Raw genomic sequence first — 13,039 nt, forward strand, 5'->3', positions numbered from 1 at the left:
GATTCCCTGCATGGTCCATTGAGGGTTTGACTAGCAGGGTTATTCATTAAACGTGGTGATTGCAAATATCAGATACATTGTCAGTACCCCACAATATCCTAAGGAATAAGGTAAAGTCATATGCTTCGAACCCTATGAAAAATATTCTCGTTGAAATTAATTTCTGTTGCATCACATTTTGTTCCCCTCCAAAAAAAAAAACCCATGGTAACCCGTAATATGGGGTCCTTGTAGTAGGAGTCAGTGCTAGTGTTTCTGATATAAAATATATAAATAAAATATATACATCTGTTAGTCGATGAAAGGCAAAACCATATTTTGTATGTAAATGGATACTGGCTAAAAGCAGGTACCGCACAACCCTGTATCAGCCTTTAACGGATGGCTTCCTTTTAATTCCATCCAAAAAGCAAATCTGCAGACTAATCTGTCTCGTCACCTTTTTATCTGTTTTAATGAGCAAGCAGAGCAGTGTACTGCTAACTGACAGTTGGACGTGAGCCTTCCGCTGCTAGATTCATATTAATGGATGAAGATGAATGCTTTCCGTCCTTTGACACAAAATCCTTTATAAAACGGTTTCAGACAACAGAATTGATATAACTGTCCCTTGCCCTGAGGCGTAACATTAGGCAACTAAACAGAAATGGAATAGGTAATGTTTTGTACTGAGGCTTTTAATGATGTTTTCATGATGTCTAGCCATTTGGCCAAGCATTGTGGGAAATGTAGACCAGAACATCAACCAATGGTTAGCCGTCACTGTTGTCATGCTTAAGCTTTATGGTAACTTATCTCTAGGTATTGATGGTTGTGTCCTGAAACCCAGAGTTACGATGTAAAAGAACAATCTGCTATATGACTTAACTAGGCTAACCAGAGATGAATATTGTGCTCTGTAGATAAAAGATTTGGAAATCTGACAACAGCATTTACTCTACTCCAGGTCTCCAAAATCCAGAAAATAGAATTGTTTGCAAATGGACATCTGTGCAAAGGGCAGCGTTAAACGCAAATCTGTTCACTTGTTTTTTTTTTTCTGCTAGCAAACAGTTGAGACCAGTATTTCCTGTGATCTTCTAGCGTGACTATTGCTCCCTGCAGTCACCAATTATAGCCCCACGTTTATCTGTAGGAAATAGGAGATCTTTCTAACTGCAGTTACAGGGAGGCTCAAGGGCCAGTATGACAGACTTCCCGACAGCCACAGTGGATTTTCTGGGACTTTTTCAGATTCTTTTAGTGGGTGCCTTGACCCTGATCAGCTGTGAGACAATCTGTGTAAAGCAGCATGTACGTGCACAGATACATGACTTTTTTTTACACCACTCCAGTGAGACGTGAATAAATGGTTTTTATGCAGTCATTTTTTTTTTTTCGCTGCATTGATTCATACCTTAATGCAACTTACAGCTTTTGCCATGTAATTCACGGACCCATGTGCATGAGCACAACTTTACTGATGTGACCAGGTTACAGCATGTTTTTTTTCCGAACACACAATACTTCGCATTTTTGGTCAGCACATGAACCTTTTTTGCCTTGCAGTTAGTAGAATTCATATTTGTAGGGTTCCTCATTGTTTAATGACCAGTTTTCCATAGGAGTATTGTGTGATGTGTGTCCAGAAAAATGTGTTGGATCTGGCAACTCTACGTCACACGTGTGCAATATCCCTGCTCTGAATGTCGTCATGCGTGTGCAAAGTCTTCTTGAGATTACTGCTCACCTTTCTCTTCCTTATGCCAAATAAACAGCGTCATCTAAAGAATGTTCACGTTTTGAAATATTAAAGTTGTGGCAATACAAAAAAATGCTAAATATCACTTTAAACCAACCATTTCCGAAATGGTAAAATGTACTGCTTTAGTTAACAGTTAATAGCCTTCTGAGAACTGTTGAAACCTGTATCTGTCCCTCTAGGAGTTAAATATTAGTAAAACGGCCTATTAATTTGCCCTTTCTACTTAAGCTTCCTTCTGTCTTATTGATTTAGCAGGAAAAAGTAATTTCTATCGATTCCAAGCAGAGCTCTGTGTTGCTAGGAGCTCTGTAAATGTTAAACATGGGTTGCAAACTTTTATAGCATGTCCCTTGTGTGCCAGCACAAAGTATAATTGACAAGACTATACACTTAATTAAGAAATGCTTAATGGACTACTCTACAGTAACTGTGTATTTAACATCAAGAAATATCCTAACTACCCAGAGTCTTGTTAAAATCACATCTAGTAAATGATGTCCTGATCATTGGTACAGCAAAATCTTCCTTTATAGAAGGATCTTTTTGAGACTCTGAACATTGAACCTTTTTACTGTGCATTCAACTGGGTCATTCGCCATTGTATAACTTGTTGAGGAGCCAAAATTAATTTCAAACTTTAGGATAAAGAGCTAAAATAAAAACTTGGCCATCTTAGAGGATTTCTCAATTTTTAACGAAAATATGAAATTCACTTGGAATTCCTGCATAATTGCAATTTAGTGAATAACCCAGGGAGGGGACCTTTTTTACTTTCTTAAACAAGAGTCTGTCGATTTTAATCTGTATATATTTAGATCTTTATATTTAGAGCCGAAGACATCACTCTTAAGTTATCACAGCTATCCGGCTTAAAGAATAATGGATATGGGGAAAAAAAAAAATATTTTAAATACAAATAAGATTTTTCTTCGGTAACCAGAGATAGAACTATAACTTTGTTTTCTTGGGGTACACTAAATTTCAATTATTGTTTTCCTCATCTAGTCAGTCGTCATTTTTTTCAGGGGTCCTATTTCCATTTCACTGTCCGTTTTGGTGTAGCCTGGAGATATTCAACCGTGGCTTGCTAGCAACTATTGGACTGTTCATGTTTTGTGAATGGACTAAAATAGTAGGTGGAGGCCCAAGCTTTGATATCTTTGAAGCCATGTCCACAGACTGTTATGAATGCTTTCCAAGTAAAAGTGGCAGCATCGTTAAAGTTTTACACTAATTGCTGGAAGTCCCTTTCAGGACTGTTGGCTCTGATAGATGTACGCAGTCTTGCAATATTCACTACAATGTAATGGCACATAGTTGATGTGAGATCTGACAACTCTATGATATAAATTTGGTTCTTATGTTGTTATATATGATATGGATCCAATATTTGCCAGTAAATAACATTTATTTTTTAAAATCACACGGTCACTTATTAGGATCATATCGAGGAGTTATTGTTAATATTTCCAATCTATCAATTTTTATTTTTTTTAAATCTGATTACTTTTTAATTTTTTGTAATTTACATGTTCAGTTACAATATATTTTTTTTTTGTAAATTAAAGTCACTAGAAATGTAGCTAACAAAACCTTTTACATTGAAATGTGGCAATCTAGAAGTATTTTTTTTCTTTTTTATATATTTGAAATTGTGTAAAATATTGACTGTTCAAGTGGAAAAGACTAAGAAATATGCTTTCTTATGTATGTGTCATCTAGTACAGTGGTTCTTGTCTTTGAGTGGGTCCAAAATTTAGATCCCTGTGTCCTTTTACCGCGGCTCTTTTGATTGGATAAGTCAAATTTTCATTCATAAGTTCCCAGGCAACAGCCCACAATAATTAAATAAAGTTGGACAAACGAGCCTTCCAAAACAGGGCACCCCTCCCAAACAGGTGCTACCAATCCTCCCTAAAGGGAAATAACCCTTAAAAAAATTCTAACAGGACATACTTATTTCCAATCCATCATCAAGCAGAATCGGGAAGGAAAAGGGAAGGGTGCACACCATAAGCTGTTTAGATGGTTTCTGTTACATTCTGTTATAGAAGTGTTTTCTTAGAATTAATGTTAAGTGGGCACTGTAACTGCTTCATTTTATTAAAGTAGTTTTCGTGTCTGGAATAAGTGGGCGCTGCCCTTCCATTCGGCATTAAACTACGTTTTAATGCTAAACTAGATTTAACCTGAACAGCAGTGGGCGGCTGTGATTGGTTGGAAATGCTAGCTGACTGCTTTCAGCCTATCACAGTGCCCATTGCTGGTAACGATTAGTATGGCTAGAAGGAAGTGTGTAATATCTGCCTTAGCCACATCTGCGGTGGGGGCGAGGGACCATTATTTAGGTTAAACTGCTTGAGAATGGTTTTGTACTGAATGGAGGGACAGCGACAGGGGACTCCAGGCACCATAACCAATTTGATTACATGAAATTGTTATAGTGCCTACAATGTCCCTTTTATTACACTTGAAGAATTAGTCACTGTGCTAATTTTCCAAGTGAATAGTGGTGGCCTTAGCTTATGCCATGTACATAATTTTGGTCCCTAATGAAGTTAAGAACCACTAATCTAGTGACTGTTTTTGCACATTCTTTATGTACTCATTGACTATTTAAAAAAAAAAAAAAAACACCACATAGTTCCCGTGTTATAGGAAGTACATATAAAAGATCTGGGGGTAAGTTTCTATGACCAAAAAGATTCACTACTGGCACATTTAGCAGTAGAATTAAGTGGCAGATTTGCTGTTCATAAGCCATTGTTAAATATCGTTCTGGTCCTCGAATCCCGTTCTATCGCAGTCCTCCATCTCCACCAAATTTGGAATTCTTTTTACCTTGAGCTACAACTGCCATAATTATCAGCCATAGGTTTGCAGAATATTATGAGAGCATTCAAACACTTGGGATCGGGTCAGTTCCTCAAACCATACCATGAAGACCGCTCTACACAATGTGCACCATCATTAATAGGGCAGGGTTTGAGTTGACAGTTGAGAGATATTCATAGATCTGCTTTGTTTAATAAGAGATCATGTTTTTAGTTGGTTTGGACAATTACTTAAACTCATTAGTACCAGATTCTGTGTGTAAGACATGCCTTGATTTAAGAATATGTTAACCATTAGGATGGACCATGGTAAACCTGTTGATGTTGCACTGGTGTTCCGTATCTTTAACCTATCTTCCACAACCGGAAGTAAATGTTACCTGCAGCAGAGAGATTTCGTGTGCAGCTTAACAGATTATTTGCACTGGATACTTAGTTTATATTTAAAGCTTTTCGTTTGTGCTGTTAGAGTAAGCTATTCTTTTTGTTACATGCCAACAGGTGTCTTGCCTACCCAATAAAGCATGCACTCTTATTTCAAATGGCTGCATGTGTGTGGATTATGTGAATTGAAAATCAACCATTGAGGAAAAAGGGGAAGGTTTTATTGAGGTATAACAGTTTGATTAAAAAAAAAAATATATATTCATATTACACACATTGGAAAGCTAATTAATAGGAAAATGTCCTATAGTATGTGTATTTGACACCTTTGATTTAAAACCTAAATCCCGATTGTCTAATTGGTAACACACTAATGCACATAGATCATGATGGATACGAGCTGAACTATTTACAATTTGAGTTAGCAGGTCCATATTATATACCCCCATAGAGTCCTTTATTGTGCTAGGTTCATTAAAAAGTTGATCCCTTTGTAAAATATACCTATCATCAGAAAGCAAAGCTGTCTGGGAGTTGTCTGATTTTAGCCTATCACAAGGCCCGTTGCTGAACGCTAATAACTAAACAAGGTTCCTTCCAACACCTGCACATACACACTCCCACTGTACAGACACAAGCACACGTGTGCGATACAGAAAGTATCTTTAACATGTGTGTGTGTGTGTGTGTGTGTGTGTGTGTATATATATGTATATATATATATATATATATATATATATATATATATATATATCTGTGCCGGAATATAAAATGTATTAATACAAAGAGAACCACTTTCAAGCACAATACATATCAATATGCCTAGATTGTGACTGATTCATATGCAACACCTTTTCATATACCTAGATTGTTCCCATTTTGTGCTTTGATTTAATAAATACATCAGAGGGCAATCGTTCTAATGATAACCTGTCATTGTCTGAGTATAATTCATTTTAACAGACTAATACAGAATTCAGATACAAGCATCTAGATCCTAATGGTCTTTGTGCATTTTCAACATGAATTATTCGAAAGTCATTTATGTCTTATCATTGAGCAGATCTGTTCGGAAGATCCAAGTGTAAACGAACTGTGCCAAGCAAAATGCCTGTAGGAACTGATTATATACACCAGAACAACTACATTAAGCTGTAGTTCTGGAGAGTATAGTGTCTCCTTAATATCATGGCATCTAAAAAAAAAAAAAATTCAACTTGTTGAAGATAAAAATAAAAAAGGAATTCCTTTTTAAGGGTCATGCGCATGAGACAACATGAATAAAACAATTGCTAGTACACATGGATCTTGCAAGTCCAAGTATTAATGAGAGCAAAGCAAGATTTTAACAGAATCCAAGTGTATTCCAATATAGCATGTGATGTGTGAGTAACTGTGAGAGATGTATGTGGCAGTGTGTGATGTGTGGGTAGCTGTGAGAGATGTATGTGGCAGCGATGTGATGTGTGGGTAGCTGTGACAGATGTATGTGGCAGCGCGTTTTGTGGAGGTAGCTGTAAGAGGTATGTGGCAACGTCTGATGTGTTGGTAGCTGTGAGAGATGTATGTGGATGTGATGGGTGGGTAGCTGTGAGAGATGTATGTGGCAGACGTATTTTGGTAGATAGGTCAGGTAATTGACTTCTGCAGCATAAAAGCGGTTTGATTATTGTTGGTGCACATCCACAACTAAAATACCCTTAAACAGTCGATTCCTATTCTGAGGTGGACTTTGTGGTTTTGTAAAGGAACCCAAATAAAAAATGTGGGCACAAATTGCTTGCACTTTTATTTAAAAAATGTTTCCATTATTCCAATATCCATTCCGCAACCATTTTTGGTTGGGTCTGTGCGTTGCTCACACTAGGACATCAGTCAGGTCAAGGTGAGGGTGCATAGACTATTTAAATTGTGTTCTGTAAGAGATTGTAACATTCAGCTAAAGAGCACTGCTAGCATATGTAGTTTTGGTAGAACACACAGAATTGCCTCCTGATTATCTGGTGATATTCTCATGAGTTATTTGATGTGTTAGTGTAGCTTTGAATCATGAACCACTCTATTCTTAACGTTGCAGAAAAGCCTTTTAAATGACCTTGAGCCACTTAAACATATAACTGTGTATGGCATGCTAGGAGTTTAACCCCTTAAGGACACATGACGTGTGTGACACGTCATGATTCCCTTTTATTCCAGAAGTTTGGTCCTTAAGGGGTTAAGAGCCCCAAATGAATGATAAAAATATATTTCACCGTGTCATGGTACTTGATGAAAGCTGTAAATCACAGTGCTAAGAGTACTGTGAAAATGGTCAATTGTAGAGTGGGCACTCAAGAAACCATTAAATTCACGTGTTTCCTGTTGTGTGTAGCTGTCTTCACTTGGTTCTGCCTTACAATTCTTCCAATGATACTTGTGTGCAATAACATTTCAACAATATAAAGGAGTAACGGTAATAAATGAAATGCATAGTTGAATCTTCACGGAACACTATACTGTTAGGAATACAAACATGGATTCCGAACGCTAGAGCGTTAGCCCACCTATTTAGATTTTCCGGCCACCCAGAATTAAGAAAATAGAGGATTTTACTCCCCTTTATTCCCCTTGTGTGTCAGTCTCTCCCTCGGCCAATCCAGTGCTTTCCTATAGCTCTGGCACCCGTCATCATCTAGTCATTGAATTACTGACAGCACGGAACCACACACCATCACTGTCCTTTTATTATCGGCTCCCTTTTTTCCCCTTCACATGTATTTTTTTTATACTATACAGATAACAGGACTTAACTGTGGAGTTAAGTCAGCAGCCCAGTCCACATTGATTTGTCATTGGCTGAGCTGCAATGATTAGTGCTGACGCTCTCTCGAAATATGTCCTGCTTTGGAAGTTAAACGAATGCTCCTAGCAGGAGATTCTAGCGCAACCTTGCAGCTGAGAAGCAGTGGGCATCTTTATCTCCCCCGAGATAGTCAATCCATTACTAAACATTTTGGCTACTTACATTGTGGGGGGGAAGGTTGGGTACCTGAGCAGTCCTAGCACCATAACCACTACAGCTTGCAGGAAATTGTGTTTCCCATCTATTTTTCAGTTGCTCTTATCAGGATATCCTTGCTGCTTATCAATAGTTGGCAAATAGTATGTAATAATGGTGTGTGTGTGTGTGTGTGTATCTATTTATTTATGTATGTGTATATGAGGGTGGGGGTCTGGGGAAGGAACTGGCCTTTGGGCAGCAGAGAAGGTAAATCCAGTCTGGGAGATAATTTGTAGTTGATTACTCACCCATAGTAACATGCAATACAATCAATGACCCCTAGGTGGCAGTGAAGTCTTTCCATTTTTTTTTCCAATGGATATTTTTCTCAGACACACAATTGTATCTATAGAAGTCATGGAAATTTGTGGACAGATTTGTACGGATGCTAAAGCAAAGATTTGGGAACCAGAAGAGACCTAGTTTTATCAAACCACTCAAAAATGGTTTGATTAAAAAAAAAAATCTAAAACCAATTTAGTAAGCTGTTGTTGTTATGGTACCTAGTGCCCTTTAATTATGAGCTTTTTGCAGCAAGTCTGTGAACCCAGGATTTATTCTTTCTCCGAGGACTCCTCTAACTGGCTATTCTGCTTACGATGTTGAACATTAAAATTAATATCCCATTGCCTTGTGCAAATAAAGATTTTGCTCTGCCGCAGTACCGATGCCGAATTCAAACATTGGATCTCTTAAGCAGAATAATAATAAAAAAATGATTTAAAAAAAAAAAAAAAAAACGTCTTTAGAATTTATTATTAATGTCCAACTTTTATGTAACACAGAACATGTTCCTACAGATCTTCCAGAAGAGAATGTAATGAGTATAAAATTCTCTTTGGGGCTCTGGAAAAAGGCTTCCCATGGGAATAATAATAATATCATATAGACATGATCAATTAATTTCTCTCTCTTTTTTTTTAGACAGGCAGGTTGTAAATATTTGATATGTGGCCATTTACCTGCAAAAAAAAATCTACAAAATAAACATTTTCATTATTACTTCACGAGTGCAAGATTGGAGAAATTTCTGTAACTTATTAGTTTTAGATAAAATATATGCTTTTTATATACTTTAAAGGTTGTTTCGAGCATCATGATCATTTTCAGTGGTTTGAAGTGGTTTTGGTGCCTGGAGTCTTGTTTTGCTTTTGAAATGCTGCCCATACGGAGTTTAACCTACCTGCTGCCCAGACGGACTGTAAGTAAGCTAAAATAACCAAGTGGTGACTATAGCTCTGTCATTACATTTTTGTTATATTTTGCAACTCAATTCTCATTTCACGACAATTCTAAGTTTTGTGAACAAACCCCAAAGTTTAAAGTCACTTTACAGCCGTCGCTATTTCAGATCTTTTCTCCTCACGGGACTAGGCCCTTCTTGTATAGTTTCTGTTACTAATTAAATTAGTCCTATGGGCTGGCAATGATAATACCTGTGGATTTAGTGACTCCTCGGAAATCCTCCATTAAATGTTTGCGACTGTTTGACTGCCAGTGTGTTTTATGACAGTCTGGGATGTTTGTTGGGGAAAACATCTTGAAATTATTATGTTTATAGAACTTGTTACTTTTTAACAGTTTGAGGTAGTCCTTACATGCTTGCCTTTGCGTGATTCTCATCAACCCAGTTGCACCGACATCACTTTAACTCGATGGCTTCATATTTAACTTGATCTGAAAATATCATTATTGCCAAAAGCCATAAAAAAAAATTGGGACATTAAATATGTATTTGTTAAATTAGACATTTTCAATCACAGACTTCCCAATGCAGCTCAATGAGAAGTCTTTGCAAGGCAGGTAATTGCTGCCTCTTGAGTTTAGCTCCACGGAACCTTACAAACCAGGAAGTAACAGGATCCGTTGTCTGATTGACAGCCAGGTGGGTGTAACAAGGTTAATTTACAAAAGGGCCAATTGCTACTGAAATCTGCAGTTTTTATAAAATGAGGAAAAAAAGAGGACACACTCTTCACACATAAAGCATTTCAGCAAGCCAAAGTGCTTTGGTGGTCCAGACAGTCCCTTTGACGCATTATCCATTTTTTTGTATCAAAGAGGAGATTTTAAAAGACAAAAAATAAAACCGTACATTTTTGCCAACCATGAGCAATGGTCTAAAAACCTCTCTTGATTTTGTGGAATAGATTTATCGAACACTCCAAGCATGCTGTAGTGGTTATGGTGTTTGGAGTTTTCATTTAAGCCAATTGCATTCTCTGAATAGTTTTTTTCAACCCTTACCTCTAGCTAATTAGGTAGGGTTCATCATTTTTTAATGAGTGAATATTGATATGTTTAAATATTTTGAGATACCCTATTGGGATGACACATCATCCCTCCTGCAGAGCTTTGCCGTTACGAATCCCACTGATTTACTACCACTTCCTTCCGATTTTTCTTTCTGGTTTATAGAATTGTTTCCATGTGACTCATCATTCACTGTCTCTCTTCGCAGCTATAGCCAGAGAGAATCATTGTGTCTGTTAAAATGTTATTGTGGCACATGTATGTCAACAAAGTTTATTTACAAGGAACCTTAAGCAAAAATAAAATAATATATATATTGACACCAAATTATCATTTTCTATTCTACAAATTCCACAGTAAGTATCAGTTGAGGGCACTTGTCATCAGAACTAGTATGCTATTTATAAAAATATTATTTTAAAATATTTTATTTGTACATTCTGGTCCATTTTAGTTTTCGAAAGCGGACAAAATAGGATGTAAACATGTAACACAATAGTTTTTTTTTTAGCAGAATTCCACAATAAGGTGATCTGAAGGTTATTGTTCATTTTAATTCAGCCAAGTACTATGCGTTAGACCAGGGGTGCCCCCAAAAGGTAGATCCCCCAGAGGTTACAAAACTACAACTCCCATGATGCTTTGCATGCCTTTTTAGAATGGCAAAGCTTTATTGAAGCTGTAGTTTTGAAACATCTGGGGATCTACCGTTTGGACACCCCTGCATTAGACAGTAGGCATCAGATTTAAACAGACACTTAATGTATCAACCTACCTGTATTGTTGCCATGTATAATTGGACACGCGCAGAGAAATACGTTGGCCTAAATTTGAAATTCACGTTGAATTCACACTTTTGGAAATATACCTGTATAGATAATCTGGTAGCTACAACGGAAGAAAAAAAAAAAAAAGATGCCCTCAATTAACCTATATTTGAACTTGTAAATCCATAATAAAAATAAGATAAAAAGGTATATATCTAAAAAGTAACATTTCTTTTTATTCTATTTTTTGATTGATTTACATCCTCCTCTTTTCAATATACGGTAGGTTAATTCAGGGCATATCTCTTGTTTTCTTCAGTTGTAATTCCATTAAAGGTTAACCCCTTCTCCCATATGCCCTAAATATGGATCTTTGAGCTCTCTTTCTTATGTATAATAACCTGGTAATTACTTCCAAATTTTAAACAAACATTTTCCTGTTTTTTTTTTTGTCAATCTTTCTTTTATTGAGGCAGATGTTAAAAACGGTACAGAATAAAGAAAGGGAGACGAACGATAAATATACAAGATAGGGATATCATATCATAGTTTAACATCTCCTGGAAATGACAGCCTCATTTTATATTAATTAAGTAATCAAGAATATTGGGAACAGGAACAACGTGAAAGGAGTTCAAGCAGAGAGACAAAAGTCATGTACAATAACTTTAAACATGAGAAACTCCTAAGTCAGCCACTTTGTCAGGAAAATGCATATTATTCAAGGAAGCAAGGTATGCCTGAGCAGTATATGGTTAATCACAATTTTATCATGCTGGGTGTCCTCGGGTGTACGACAAAGCTGGTACAAGCTATGAGCTAAGTATTGCAGGCTAGGTGCGTGTGGATGTGTGCTGGTTGCATATATATATATATATATATATATATATATATATATATATCATGGTAAGGTAATAAGCTTAAAAAGCCATGGTCCCCACCCCTCAGCATACGCTAGTGTGTAACATGGATCGGGCCCAGTGACCCCAATACCGGCATGGCGGTGGGTGCGTCAAGTGTGTATGTGTCCAGCTGAGCTAGTGTATGTCTATGCAAAGTGTATGCCTCGCGTGTTTGTTTGCACTATGATGTTGTATCTCTGCTAACATACAAATCATGCATCGGCTAGCTGCCAGTTCGGTGCCCATCCTTATGCAAACATTTAAACATATACGCTATATCGTGTAGGCATGGAAAATACTTGTCACCACATCACAGGTGTCAGTGCTCTCCGTGAGTGGTATCATGCCCAGGAGTGGAAAGACAGGCAGGCATGCCGGTGTCAGGTAAGTATTCCAGCTTGAGGGCTGTCTCGCCAGCTTTCTGCACGTTTGGGGTGTAAAGTCCGGGCTCAGCCTATGCCCCGGCGTGGCTTCAGGCTTAGGAGGTAGTGTGGTGACAAGAGGCAGGTTCTAAACAAGTCCTCCCCATAGCCCCGGGCTGTCATGAAGGCCTGCACCTCTTGGCTGCGAACCTGGTTGCTCACGTGGGAGGCCGAGTGCTTCCCCGGTGGTCTTCAGCCCGGGCGGGCTCATCGTGTGGGGTTGTAGTGTTACTGTGGAAGGAGCGCCCAGGGGGTTCCTGCTCATCTCCCACCCCTCTTCTATCCACATATTCTCCACAACCGGTACTGTAGGCGTCGTTTGGTGGGCAGAGAGCTTGTCACAGACGCCGTTGTACGCCTTTGCCGTATAGTGTTGCCCAAGCTCACATGTGCTCTGCTCGGTTACCACATCGTACTGTGCACGAGCCAGTTGGTAGTCGGCCATCTTGGGGTACACTGCCCAGTCCATGATTCTCAGCAGGACGGGTATTGAGGCGCAGCTGTACGCAGTGCTGGTCGCCCGTGGGGACCGGGATGACCCCTGCCGGTCCAGAGGGTCATGGGGGGCGGGGGACAGCAAAGCGCATGTCGGAGAACTGGGAGAGCGGTAGTCTCACCCCAGATCAAGCTCGTGTAGGCCTCAGGCCTCTATCAGGTTACTTTGATGCCGTTTGGGATTCTATTTGGTATCCC

The sequence above is a fragment of the Pelobates fuscus genome, chromosome 6, assembly GCF_036172605.1.
Source record: "Pelobates fuscus isolate aPelFus1 chromosome 6, aPelFus1.pri, whole genome shotgun sequence".
NCBI lineage: Eukaryota > Metazoa > Chordata > Amphibia > Anura > Pelobatidae > Pelobates > Pelobates fuscus.